Raw genomic sequence first — 14,476 nt, forward strand, 5'->3', positions numbered from 1 at the left:
TTGATTACTGTAAGTTGATATGCCAATTTTTCTGCCATAGCTCAAGATACCAAAAATGGAATGTTAAAATTTCTGCACATTTCCAGCTTTTTGCTATTATCCTACGGGCTGCCATGAACATAAACATTATTAATTCTTTAGAGGTCACTTTTTCTTGTTGTTCCTCCCTGGCTGTTAACAGAGCCCCAGGGCTGGTGTGGCAGAAATCATTTGAGGAGTCCCTCGAAACTGTGACACTATAGGGCAGGACCACCACAGGGGGTCACAGTCTCCTTGCCCTGCTGATGACAGTTTCTCCCCAAAATTTTTAGCATTTGTATTACTTATTCTTGCAAGACATACTGGAGTAATTTGCCATCGATGTGACCATTTCAAGGAGTTCCCTAAGGACTATTTTCTGTTTAAAACAATTTTATTGATTTGCAATATATTGTTATAGAAATCTATCAGAATTTTTTTTAAAAAATAATAAAAAATAAAAACAATACATTGCTTTTTCCCCTTCTCCTCCCTCCCTTTTTCTTGACCCTCGCTGGTGTTTGCTTATAATTATAAAAAAAATGAAACAAGGTAATTTAACACATCAAGAATCTCCATTTTAGAACCTTATATCAATACGAAAGAAATAAAAACATAAAATAAGAAAAGTTAACTCTTTAAGTTCATCTTCATTTTTCAAAGGAAAAAATTTCCCCTTTGTAAACTTTAGTCCATTGTTCCACTCCATTCATCTATTATCAAAAATCACTAAATGTCCCTTTACTTTCCATTGCTTTTCAACATATTTTTGAAATTTCTCCCATTCCTTCCTAAACTTCTCCAAATCATAGTCTTTTAAGATTCTTGTAAGTTTGTTCATTTCACTCCATGACATAACTTTTAAAATTCAGTCCCATTTTTCTGGTATTTTATCTTGCTTCCACAAGTGCACATACAATGTCCTTGCAGCTGAAAGCAGATACCACACCACATCTTGTTTTGGAAAGCTTTCCATTTGTAATCCCAACAAAAAAGAGTCTGGAGACCTCTTGATGTCATAACCTAAAATTTTTGTCATTTCTTTCTGAATCATTTGCCAAAATTGTTTTGCCTTTTAACAAGTCCACCACATATGGTAGAAAGATCCTTCATGTTTTTTACATTTCCAACATCTGTCTGACACCTGATTGTTCATTTTTGCCAGTTTCTTAGGTGCCATGTACCATCTATACAGCATTTTAAAACAGTTTTCTTTAATATTATAACATGTCGAAATCTTCATAGAGTTCTTCCATAAATACTCCCAAGATTCCATTTGTATTTCTTTGTTAAAATTAATTGCCCATTTTATCATTTGAGATTTAACTACTTCATCTTCTGTTGACCACTTCAATAGTAATTTATAAATCCTTGAAATCAACTTTTCATTATCACCCAACAGCATTTTTTTTCCAATTCTGTTTCCTCCTGTCTTATACCTTCATTTTTAATGTCCTGTTCCACCAAGCTCTTAATTTCTGGTAGTTGAAACCAATTATATTTATATTGCAATTCTTCAGCTGATTTTAATTCCACCTTTCCTCCATGTATTTGTAATAGTTGATTGTACATTAACTCATCCCTTCATCAGTTTCTGAAGATAATTTTAATACTTCCGTTGGCACAATCCATAGTGGCTTTCTCTAATCACCATATTTTTTATATTTTACCCAAGTGCTTAGCAAGTTTCTTCTTATATAATGATGCGAGAAAAAGCCATCCATCTTATTTTTCCCCATAAAACATATATGCATGCCAACCAAAAATATTTCCATGACCTTCTAACTCCAACAGCTTCTTATTTAGTAATGTCATCCATTCTTTAATCCATACCAAACAAACTACATCATGATACATTTCAAATCCGGCAGTTGGAAGCCTCCTCTTTCTTTTGCATCAGTTAAAATTTTCATTTTAATTCTTGGTTTCTTAGCAGCCCATACAAATTCTGAAACTTTTCATTGCCATTTACTAAGTTGTTTAATGTCCTTCACAATTGGAATTGTTTGAAAAAGAAACATAACTCTTGGTAGAACATTCATTTTGATTGCAGCAATTCTGCCTAACATAGACAGGTTCAGTTTATTCCATTTTATCAGATCTTCATCAATTTTCCGCCAAAGCTTTTCATAGTTATTTTTATACAAATCTATATTTTTCATAGTAATTTCCACACCTAGATATCTTACTTTTGAAGCAATTTCACACTCTGTTACTCTCTGCAGTTCTTCCTGTCGACTGTCATATTTTTATTCAATTTTTCTTTTATATAGAAGATTCACAATCTTGAATTTTATGAAACAGTAATGGTGTCACAGATAGGGGATTTTCATTAATAAACATTACATCATCAGCAAACGCTCTGTATTTATAAGAAAAACCCTTCAGTTTCAGCCCCTCTATTCCTTTATCTTCTTGTATTTGCATAAGCAATATCTCTAGCATCATTATGAATATCAATGGAGATAGAGGGCAACCTTGCCTTGTACCTTCGCTAATTATTATTTTCTCTATCAAATCTGCATTTAAACAGAGTCTTGCTTGTTGCTCAGTATATATCGCCTTAACCATTCTTATAAAAGCTTCTCCAAGTCTTAATTTCTCAATCACTGCAAACATAAAGTCCCAATTCACATTGTCAAAGGCCTTCTCTGCATCTGCAAAGAATAATGCCACTTCTTTTTCAGGATGCTTCTCATAATATTCAACAATGTCTATAGCAGTTCTGATATTGTCTCTTATTTGTCTCCTGGGGAGAAATCCTGCTTGTTCCTCTTTGATAAAATTGTTCAAATGCTGTTTGAGTCGTTCTGCTAGTATCCTAGCATATATTTTGTAATCGTTGTTAAGTAATGAAATTGGTCTATAATTTTTTACATTTGTGGTGTCTCTATCTTCTTTTGGTATCAACGAAATTATTGCTTCCTTCCATGTATTTGGTATTTTCCCATCAATCCTTATAGTATTCATCAATTTTTGAAGTTTTGGTACTAACACTTCTACTAGGACTTTATAAAATTTTGCTGTAAAACCATCTGGACCTGGTGCCTTTCCCAATTTCATTGAATTTATTGCTGTTTCAACTTCAATTTTTTCAATTGGTTCATTTAAGACTTTTTCCATATTTTCTGTTAACGGGCTTACTTGAATTTTCTGTAAATATGCATCTATTTTATTTTTATCCACCTTTTGACCTTGAAATAACTTAGCATAGTATTTAAAAAATTCCCTTTTAATTCCTGCTTGGTCAGCTATTTCTTTACCTTCCAATACAATTTTAGTAACAAATTTACTTTTCCCTTTTTTTTTCATTTGCCAAGCCAGGTATTTTCCAGGTTAATTTGCTCCTTCAAAGGATTTCTGTTGTAATCTCTTAAGGTTCCATTCTACCTCTTTATTTAACAAATGTCTCAGTTGATTCTGCAATATTGTAATTTCCCTTATTATTTTCTTTCCCCCCCCCGGTCTTTTTTTTAGTTCCTTTACTTTTTTTCCAATCTCTTTTTGAATATCCAACAATTGTTTCTCTTGATCTCTTTTGTCTTTCTTATTCATTGTAATTAAAAACCTCTAATTACAGCTTTATTCACATCCCACACAGTTAGAAAATGAATGTCCTCATTTTCATTTAATTGAAAGAAAGCTTTAGTTTCTTTTTCTATAGACACCACTGTCTCTGTTTTCTGTAGCAAATCTTCATTTATTCTCCATCTCCTAGTCTTTTTCACACTTTTTGCCGACCACATCAGTGGGTTGTGATCAGCCCCAACTTTAGGAAGAATCTCTATTTTTTTCATCATAAGTCCAAGATCTTTTGTAGTCCATAACATAACAATTATTGAGAAAGAGTTATGCCTTGCTGAAAAAAAAGTATAGTCATGCACCTTGGGATTAAATTTTCTCCATGTATCTTCCAGATTTTCTTGCTTCACTAAATCAAAAAATGACTTTGGTAATTTCCCCTCCTTACTTCTTCTTCCTGATCTGTCCAAATCATTTATAATTGTTCCATTGAAGTCTCCCATTATCATTATTTGATCATAGATCACTTGGTCTAATTTTTGCATGATATCTTTAAAAAAAGAGTCTTTTGCCCCATTTGGGGCATACAATCCCAACAACAACGTCTTTTTATCATTCATCGTCACTTCCACAGCCAGATATCTGCCATCACTGTCCTTAAAAATCAATTTTGGATCTAATTCTTTTTAAACAAAAAATCACACCCCTTTTTTTCTCCTTAGCCAAGGAAAAAAATTCTTTCCCCAATTGTTTATTCCATAAAAATGTGTAATCCAATTGTTCAGTATGTACTTCTTGTAGACAAATTATATTACATTTTTGATTTTTGATCCATTAAAATGTAGCCCTTCTTTTTTTGTGGTGAATTTAGTCTATTTACAGTGCAAGATATTAATTTGTAATCCATAATGATTCTTCTTTTTATTCTGTATCCCCAAATCCCCTATTTTCTTCAAAAAACTTCCGCAGTTCCAGTACGTTTGTAATAGTAATCCTTTTTCCTCCATGTTCAAAACTTAGACCTTCTGGCAGTATCCATCTGTATCTTACGTCCATATCCTGAATTTATCTGTTAACCTTTTGTATAATCTGTCATTTATAACTTTTCTTGGCAACTGTTTCATGATTCTTACTCTCAGTTTCCCTCAATTTCCAGTGTTTTTTCAAATTGCTCTTTAAGATCTTTCCCACCATATCTCTTGTAATGAATTTGACTATCACATCTCTTGGTAATTTATTTTTCTTGGCATACAAGGAATTAACTCTCTAACAAATAGCTGGATTCATCAGAGTCTATTTCTAAAAACTCAGCAATGATTTTTATTATATATGTCCTTAAATCAGATTCTTCATCTTCAGGCACTCCTCTCAAACGAATCTGGTTTTCCATTAACTTGCAATTTTGCAGTGCTGCTTTCTCCTGCAATTTATTAATCATGGAATCTTGATCTTTCACCTTATTTTCAACCACATGTACTTTGTAAGATTTAAAAATAGACAAAATGGCGCCCATGATTTTTCTAGCCCTTTTAAAATTTTCTTTTTCTCCAAAAGGCCACCAAAATTAATACCTCTCATATTTCAGTATGTTTCACTCTGCGATGATGAAATCTACCGGCACCAGTAATTTTTAAAGTTCCGTTTTTTTTCCTTTAAAATTTTAAATTATTTTGACCTTCTTTTAATGGCTGCTGCAATTTTTCTATGATTTTCAAGTCCTAGAGAAGGCCAGGAGGTCTTTAAATTCCCTTCTTTCAATGGCCTCTTCCTGCTTTTCTTGCCACAAAGTCCCATTTTCAATGGTTGAAAGATCTCGCGATACAATTTATGCGTCACTTCCTGCGCAGTCTTCCAGCTCAGCAACTCAGTGACAATGGGGTTTTTTTGCAGAAACCGCAAGTATTCCAAACATAAGTTGTTTTTTTGCCTTTAACTTTGCTTCTAAGTCTCCAAAAAGTCTCAAAATTGCCCCCTTCTCTTGTTTATAACTTTAGAGCATTGTAGCTAAGTCCAAATTTCAATCTTTATCTCAAATAAAGTTGATTTTAATCCCGGAATGAAAGATAAAGCTCTCCTTACCTTGCAGCCAAATTTAACCTTCTTAACACAGTCCTCGTCAAAGATTAATATTTAGAAATTTAAATAGTTCCAAGAAAGCTTGAATCTTGATGAATTTAAGTCAATTTAATGACAACGGAGACCCTCTGTAGATGCTGGAATGCAATTCCTCGATGGAGACTCTTCAAAGCCTAAAAGGAACCCCCGCTGGGACTCCTCGTCAGCCAAAGTAAATCCCCTCAGAATATTCCATGCATGTCTTGGCCTTTTCCCTCACTGCGAAAAGTAGGCAGCAGGCATTAGAATCGCCTTCTCTACCCAGAACAAAAGCTCTGGTCCGCTCCCCTTTTGAGAAGCAGCTCAATTCTCCATGATCCAACCCAGGAAGTCAAGGAGTTCCCTAAGGACTATCGATACAGTTTTCCTCGTTCGGCTCGGACAAGGAAATAACTTGTTCCATACATTTTGTTCTGTTTTTGTCCCAATATTATTTCCTCATGTTATTTTCAGACTGCTTGATGTATCTATTTTGACTAAATGAGAATATATTTTAGAAATTATTCCCTTTGCGTTCTTTATATGTTGCATTAATGATTGTTAACCCTTTATTTAGGGTTTACAGCCAACACTGCCACATAATCTGTGAACATGTTAGCTGTGTGTACTTTACTGTTTATTTCTGAGCCTCCAAGATGTTGTGAGTCTTTCTGGCAGTTGCCAGAGGTTCTAATGAGAGACAGAGAAGCAGGGGGGATGGGGAGGGGGCAGCAGCTGGCGGGGGACAAGAATGGCTTCTCTGCAAGCAGCTGAATTGAAGTCCAGGAGCACCTAAGAGACCAGTGAGATTTTTGGGTAGAAGGTCTTCTTGAGAGTCAGAGCTCCCTGGGTCAGATTTGAATCCACCACTTTGGCTACCGACCAGCATGGCTGCCTCCCGAACGGCCTGTTCTGTGAATTTTCCCCCTGGCTGGACTGGGTGGGGGATTGGAAGAGAACTGGCTGTGGAGCCCTCTGACCATCTGGGGGGTGGTCTGGGCAGCGGAGATGCATGTGGAGGCCCCCATGCTGGGTGAGGCCGTGGGCTCCGTCATTAGGCCAGGTAGAAGGATTAAGCCGTCGTTCTTCTAGAACCCACTTCAAGGGATTCCTTTTATTTTGCTGCATTGTGGGCATTTGGATTTTTCCCCCTTAAAAACCAAAACTGGGTTTATGTTCTTTGGTTTCCAGGCCAGAACAAGTGAGGTTTCAGCGGATGACGTGGATTCCTCACCTGGGAAGAAAACAGCTTTGAAAGAGCCACAGCGACGGCCCAAAGTAAGAATTCCTTCGTTGCTACTTTTGTCCTGGTTGTCTGATGGGTGAGCCTCTTAAGATGTTGTGTTGTTTTTATCATTTAAAAAGTCTAAGCAATGTAATAAAAAGAGGAGAGAATAAGAAAAAGTGGGACTTTATTTTTGTTTTTATTGTAAAGCAGCTGTGCGGAGCTGATTGCCAGAGCAGTGCTCCAGTATCTCCTCCCCTGGGACTGGTTTCCGGATTCCTTCTGCTGCGCATCTATTTATTATAATCCATCAAGTCCATCTGTCTTCTGCTGTTCTCCCTGGTAGGGACACAGAGTTGCTAACAAGACACAGAGGAAGAAGCAGAGTGCCAACACGGAAGTGGGGTGGGGGGGCGTTCCTGAAGGCCCAGCAGGTTTTGTTTCTTCCTCTCTCTCTCTCTCCACCAGCTGATCTTCTGCCCAGATCTAGGCAAAGACCTGAAGGGCCAGAGCTTCTCCGGCAGGTGTCTCTGGGCAGGCCTTGAGGGCCTGGGTGCAGAGAGGAGAGCAAAGACAGGGGGATGTCCACTGCTGCTGCCAACTTTCCCATTTCTCCCTCCCTCCCCCTGCCGGTCCACTGGTGGGAAGGAGGGGCTGAGTTAGACTGGGAAAAACAACATGGGGGGTGGGGGTGGGGGTGGGAAAGGAGAGACAACATCAATTTATCAGAGCAGCACCCAGGATGAGAAAGAACTATGCTTATGATACTAACTATAGTATTCCCCAGTTTCCAGTGGAAACTGGATGAACAGGATTGCTTTGACAACATCTGGGGTGTGGTCCCCCCTCCCCCCCACTTCCCTGTCCCTGCTTGGAAATGCCTGCACTCCCACCACATTGCCAGCAGGGGCAGCTGGAGCCTCTGGCTTCACTGGGGAGGGAGGGGGTCACTTATCCACTCTCTGGAGAGACGGGGGTTTGGGGGGGGGGTGTTTGTGCACGCGTGCAGTTTCTCCTGAATACTGTGGGTAAGGAGAGATGTGCGTTTGTGTCCCAGTTCCTACAAGAGCCAGAAGCTCTGGCAACAGGCTGCATGGTGCAGGTTCAAGGGTTAGCCACTCAGGTTGCCCACTCCAGTTTGGAAAATTCCTCAAGATTTGGGGTGGACCCTGTGGATGGTGGAGTTTGAGGAGTGGCGGGGGGGAGCTCAGCAGTGTGGTAGAGGTCGCCCTCCAAAACTGTCCAGGGGAAGGGGTCTCTGTACTCAGCTGTAGTTTCCCCGCCTGAAGGGAGGGGCCCACACAAAACCTTTGACCCCTCTCAAGCAAGATTTCGTGGACTGGCATCCCAGCCCTGGTTTGGCTGAGATTCTCCATTGGGCAGCTTTGTGCTGAGTAGGGTGACAGATATCTGAGTCATCTCTTACTAAGGGAAGGATGTGAGAGGCATTGTGAAAGGGACAGTTGGCATTGTCTGGATTCCACCATTGTTTCGATTCATCCTTAGATTCCACTCGTGCAGCCCTTTTGCAAGATTCTGGGAATTGTTCTTAACCTTTAATTGTTTAATAAATCAACTATGAATCTTCTCCTCTGAATGAACATTGGAAGTCTCAAGAAAACGGGAGAAGGAATGCAGGGGAAGCCTTTGGGGACTTAGTAATGCCAGAGAAGTTCAAAATAAGCTGCAACGATGGATTTCATGGCACAGTCGCTTCTAAAAATGGGCTCTTGTCTTTTAGCTAGAAATGCTCTTGCAACAGAATCCTTGGATCACAAAGTCTGTTGTGAACTTCTGAGTGTAGAAGTTACATTTGTCCAAAAGTTAAGTGGTTTGTTTTCATTGGTATTTCAAAAGGAGGGCTTTTTAGCTACCAAGGCCAACTTGTGGGAGTCCTCTCCCAAGGCGGGGTGGGGGGTGTTGAAAGTGCTTCTGTCCCTCATAGCTGCAGGCCCGGCTGTGGAAGCAGGGCCCCTCCAGAAATAGTTCACAGCAGCTCCTTATCGTTGGAACTCTCTGTCTGGGGCAAGGATGCTCTGCATTCTAGGTGCTTGGGGGGGCGCTTCTGGTGTCCTGGCCCCACTGATGGACCTCCTGATGGCGCCTGGGTTTTTTGGCCACCGTGTGACACAGAGTGTAGGACTGGATGGACCACTGACGTGATCCAACATGGCTTCTCTTATGTCTGGGGCAGTGATGCTCTGTATTCTTGGTGCTTGGGGGGAAGGGCAACAGTGGGAGGGCTTCTAGTGTTCTGGCCCCACTGATGGATCTCCTGATGGCATCTGGTTTTTTTGGGCACTGTGTGACACAGAGTATTGGACTGGATGGGCCACTGGCCTGATCCAACATGGCTTCTCTTATGCTCTTCTCTCTGAATTCTTCATCTTCATTTTAAAAGTAAAATATCTGACTGAGACAAAAGGAAAAGCTGCAAGCAGATTTTTTTTTCTGGATTGACTGGGAAAGAGCGAGGGAGGGGAAGCTGCAAGAGGCAGGGCCTAATCCCATCCACTCCTTCCTGTCCTCCTGTATCCCCTCACCTTTTCTTCCTGAGCCCTTGGTGTCTTTCCTTGTTTTTAGCTGTCCTTTTGCATGTTTACAGTGGCAGATGAGAAGAGGCAGAAAAACAGTATAGAATAGTATTATGCTATTTTGGGATTGGGGAAGGCAATGGCAAACCAACCTGTAAAAAGTCTGCCAGGAAAACATCCTGATGTGACATCACCCCATGGGTCGGTAGCAACCCGGAGCTTGCACAGGGGGACTGCCTTTACCTTTTTATGTTGGGGTTGTCTTATGTGTTTGCCATAGAGGCCATCCAGTCCACTCCCTGCTCAAGGCAGGATCAGCCTAGAGCCTCCCCAAAAGGGTTTGTCCAGCTGGAGCTCCCCACCCCACCTCCCTAGGAAGCCCATTCCACTGCTGGACAACTAACCCTGCAAAACAGGTTTTTCCTAATAGCCAGCCAGGCGCTTTCTGCCCTTAATTTAAACCCCTTGTTGCCAGTCCTCTCCTCTGCTGCCAGCAGGAACAACTCCCAGCCCTCCTCTAGGGACAGCTCTTCAAGAGAGCAATCCTGTCCTCCCTCAACCTCCTCTTCTCCAAAGGAAACACTCCCAAGTCCCTCAGCCTTTCCTCCTTGAAGGACTTCTTGGTCTCCAGGCCCTGATCATCCTCATCACTCTCTTCTGCATCTGCTGCGTTCTGTCCACATCCTTCTTGAAGTGAGGCCTCCAGAACTGCTGGTGGTATTCCTCCAGGTGTGGCCTGACCAGTGCAGTGTTCAGCAGGACTATGACCTCTTGTGATTTGGATGTGATGCTTCCATTGATGTACCCTAAGACCACATTAGTCTGTTTTGCTGCTCTGCCACGCTGACTGCTCCTATTTAGCTTACAGTCCACCTGTAGCTCAGGTGAGGTTCACACATATCCTGCTGCCCAGAAGCATATCCCCTGTCCACGAGACCTGCTTCTCATTGTTGTTACCCAGATTTACATGTAAATATCCAGGGTTTTCTCTATTTAGGACAGAAGGGGCAACTACTGAACTGTGCAGTTCAAAACTAGGCACTTATCAGCCCTACATAGGAAGTGTGTGTGTGTTTATGCCAATGAAGGTCTGAACTGAACTGAAGTGCGTATGTGTGTGTGTGTGTGGGGGGGAATTTCATGCTTTCCTGCCACAGCTTCCCTGTAAATGGCTCATTCTGGGCTCCCCCTTTTCTGTGTGGAGAAAATGCTACTCAGGTTCCCGGACTGATGCCTCACCTGGCTCTGAGGAGGGGCGAAGAAACCTTCCAGGAAGAAGATCCTGGACTTGGCCTTTCAGCCCAGCATCCCCCCTCCCCCGGCCAGCCTCCGCTTGGCTGTCTCGAGAACCCTGGCTCTGCGCGTGAGCAGCTGGATCAAGCCCTTTCTTTCTGGAGCTCAGCTTTTGCAGGGGTGTGTGGGGGGGTGCTCAGCTCTGTTCAACTGCTTTGTTGCCTGGTTTCTTCACTTGGCACTCATTTTTTTTACACAAGCTATTTTTACTCAGTGTGAGCTGAGGTAATTGTACTATTACTGTAGTAGTAGTAGTGGCAGCAATCATCACGTTATGTCCAGACACTTTCCAAATCAAAACTATGACCAGTCTTTCCAAATCTCCACTGGAGAGAGCGGGGTGGGGGTGGGACTCAAGGCTTCCTCTCACTGGTGCTGTTAATCTTGTCTGGGAGCTCCAGGCCTCCTTTCTGTGGGGCATGACGCCTGCGAAGCCCTTGTGAGCCCTCTCCTGCACGCAAGTAAAAATAACCCCGCTGGAAGCGAAGATGCCATCTGTGTATCTTCCCGAAACATAAGCGATGGGTGCTGCCCTTTTCAAAGCAGGTCTGATATGGAGCGAAGGCCTCTCTTGGCTGTTCTGTCTAAGGAAAGCCTAACCACAATCATGCCTTTTACGGGCAGCCAGGAGCATTTCAGATCAGAAGAGGTAGAACTGGGGCTTTAAGGCTCACACGCAGAGTTTGGGTTTTTTAAAGAGGAATATCACAGGAGTCTTCCAAATCTTGGAGACTCTCGTCAGCTAGTTCAGTGGGCCTCTTTGAACCCACCGAATCCCCTTGAACTTCCTCAGATGGTGAAGGGGGGAGACCAAGGGGGGGGGGAGCATCATTTGCAATGCTGGAAGCAGGAGGAGGAACAGAAGAGAGCATCCCAGCAGTTGCCTTTGCTTCTGCAGAACCAACTTGGAAGGGGGGGGGGGAGTTGGCTCTTCTACCCTCTCTTGAGCCACGACTCCCCCTCTAAACACCATGAAGAATAAAAGATGATTGATAGTTTATAGAAATATAAAATAATTAAAATGCTGGACTAAAATAGCCCAAGGCAGAGTTTTTTTAAAAGCTAAAACAATGCATAATAATATATAAATATATATAATTTTAATAAATTATTCTAAAATAAACTATTGTAAAATAAATTATATAAAATAAAATATTTATTAATGTAGGAGTCAAGGAGCCGTGGGAGTCAAGATACTGTGGGAGTCAAGAAATCAGACTAGACGACCGTGGGGTAAAAAGCTGCTCTGTCGGGCCAGGAGCAGTGCTTTATTTTATATCCTTGTAAGCCAGGCGTTGGCTCAGGTAATGATTGATACCCTTTTACAACAGGGCAAAGTACAATGCACATGAAGCGGTTTCGGTTGGGGCCCTGCGGGGTACAGGCAGCACAGACAAGTCACGTGGTTTGCCAGCGTGATGTCTGATACTTGTTCCTGTACCCCTACATCTCCCCCTTTTTGTTTTTAAGCTGATGATAAGCATAATACAATGCACGCCGTTGCCATGTTTCCTTAGAACGTGTACACATTTGCAGCAAATTAGGAAGGCACTGAATACAACAACAGGCAATGATTAAAAGAACAACAATTACAATTATGGCACAAATCAATTGTCGGAGCCAAGTAGGGTCTGGGAGCAGGGAGGTTAGCCAAGCGAAAGGGTCCCAATCAGGACGGAGTGCATTATCCGCAATGAGGTTGTGCAAGTGCTTCAACTCTTCCTCGATGGTCCGGTTGAAGTCTTGAAACCGTACCTCACAGGCTGCTGGTCCAACAATCTTGCAAAACCCTCCCTGGCGTGCCAACAGATAGTCCAGGGCAAGCCGGTGCTGCAACTGTATTTGGTGAAGACTGAAGATCTCCTTCTGTAGGTCACGAATGATGGAGGTAGTTGCATTAATGGATTGTTCTAGACGGCAGGTGAGTCCAATGATGGAAGCGCGGTTCTCCTGCGCTACTATATTAGAGTAGCCGCCTAAGGTTAAAATGCCTGTGAGACTTGCAGCGGCTGCCCGCCCCGTACCCCAGAAGAACCATAAATTGGGGTCTTTTATGATCCACCCACTACAAATGGACCCGGGGGTAAAGGTTGAAACATTTGGAAACAAGAATGGAAAGGTGACATGAAGCATGTCCCAAGTAGAATTCATGAGGGAAATATTAACATTATAAGAAGAATTAAAGTTCATGTTATTACCGCCTCCCACCCAGAATCAGTCACTACAATGAGTCTGATTCTTGCGACTAAGCCAATGTTTGTTCCCATCAGCAAGTCCCTTCCACTTGGAAAAGGCGTTATTTGTAGCGCCGCAGCAAAAGCACAGTCCTGGTAAGGCATATTGGTAATGAAACATGCGAAAGCGAGTAGCATTAACATCGTCCTCCAATGGGTTGGTAAACATATAGGATCGATTTAAGTTCTGTAATTGGGCTAACACTATTTCTGGAGCTTGAAAGGGGGTGGGCAGGAAAGACATAGAGGAAACAGACATGGGGGGTTCATATACAAGTGTAACATTAGTACCATGATGCCAAAACATATACGCGTGTCGAACCCACAAATTCTGAGGAGGAGACTGAGTAACTAGTTCTGCATTGACTGGAACCAACAACAAACAATAAAAAGGTTTTGTGCTCAGAGCATGTCACAGGAAACAGCGGAGGGGGATTCTCCCCCTTTCTGTTTTTCAAGAACAGCCAGGGCAGCGGTCAAGGTACGGTTGGCACGCTCCACAACAGCTTGACCTGTGGAATTAAGGGGAATACCGTAGAGATGTCGAACGTGCCAGCGGCCACAAAATTCAGCAAAGGCGGAGCTACAGGAAGCAGGGCCATTGTCTGTTTTGAGGGTGGCAGGACGACCCATAACAGCCATGGCGCGGGCAAAATGAGAAATAACCCGTTTCACGTTCTCCCCTCGTTGATAAGCTTCTCATACTGGGGTTGAAAGAGGATCTTCTGCCATGGACCTATTGGGTATGTGAAAGTCCTAGGGGAGGGTGAACTAAAGAGTCTTCCCACCCCCCCTAGCACCCAGTGAAATGAGTCTTTATGGTTGCCAAAAGGGAATTCTTCCTGTAACCCAGCATAGAATTGGCAATGGTGCTGTCCTGCCGGTATCACCGATGGTCCATACAGCAACAGGGGGCTTGAGGAAAAAAACCAAAAAGGAACCAAAAACATTCACACATGACAACATGGAGATGATTCCGTACCATTGTAGGGAGCAGTGAAAGCAGATCAAAAATGCATACATGCAACCATGAAGAAAGGAGTCTTAAAAAGTTATTAGTAAAGTGTCCTCCTGTCCAGAGTATGGTGACCAGTGAGCTTTTACGTCACAAGCTTACATATGTCATGTTAGGGGCCTGCATTGGGCAGGTTTGCCTAGTACACTAAGCATTCAGGACTTCAGGAGGCTTCTTCCTTGTCAAGGGAGGAAAGTAACATACACAATACAGAAAACACAACCCAAAATATTCTTTGTTGCAACATAAAACTTAAAACATTGTGCACAATCCAGGAAAATGACCATAGTTTGGGGCGTCCCCCATATGATGAAAATAGTTCCATAAAAAAGAGACAAAAGAAAACCTTTGCTATAGCCTTGGAATATAATAAATTGTCAAAACAATATAAAAACTTCAAAAACAAAAACTGAGGCCTCAATAGAACAATGCTAGCTAGCTTTATATGATAGGTGAGCTAGATCAGAGAAATTAAAAACCTGGACATAAGTGAGGTGATCAGGTCCCACTAAATCCAGTGTTTCTCTGGGCTAGGTCAGCT

General features: G+C 42.0%; 1 protein-coding gene across 1 annotated transcript in view; it reads left to right on the forward strand.

The window, feature by feature from the left end:
• The window catches only part of TSPAN9 (tetraspanin 9), a 207,195-nt gene that overhangs the window by 43,003 nt on the left and 149,716 nt on the right, over positions 1-14,476 (forward strand). Inside the window, exon 2 of the mRNA XM_060246172.1 lies at positions 6,826-6,912. The gene's annotated coding sequence lies outside the window, so the exon portion shown is untranslated. The remainder of the gene's footprint in view (positions 1-6,825; positions 6,913-14,476) is intronic.

This window comes from Heteronotia binoei, chromosome 9 (assembly GCF_032191835.1).
Source record: "Heteronotia binoei isolate CCM8104 ecotype False Entrance Well chromosome 9, APGP_CSIRO_Hbin_v1, whole genome shotgun sequence".
Classification (NCBI taxonomy): domain Eukaryota; kingdom Metazoa; phylum Chordata; class Lepidosauria; order Squamata; family Gekkonidae; genus Heteronotia; species Heteronotia binoei.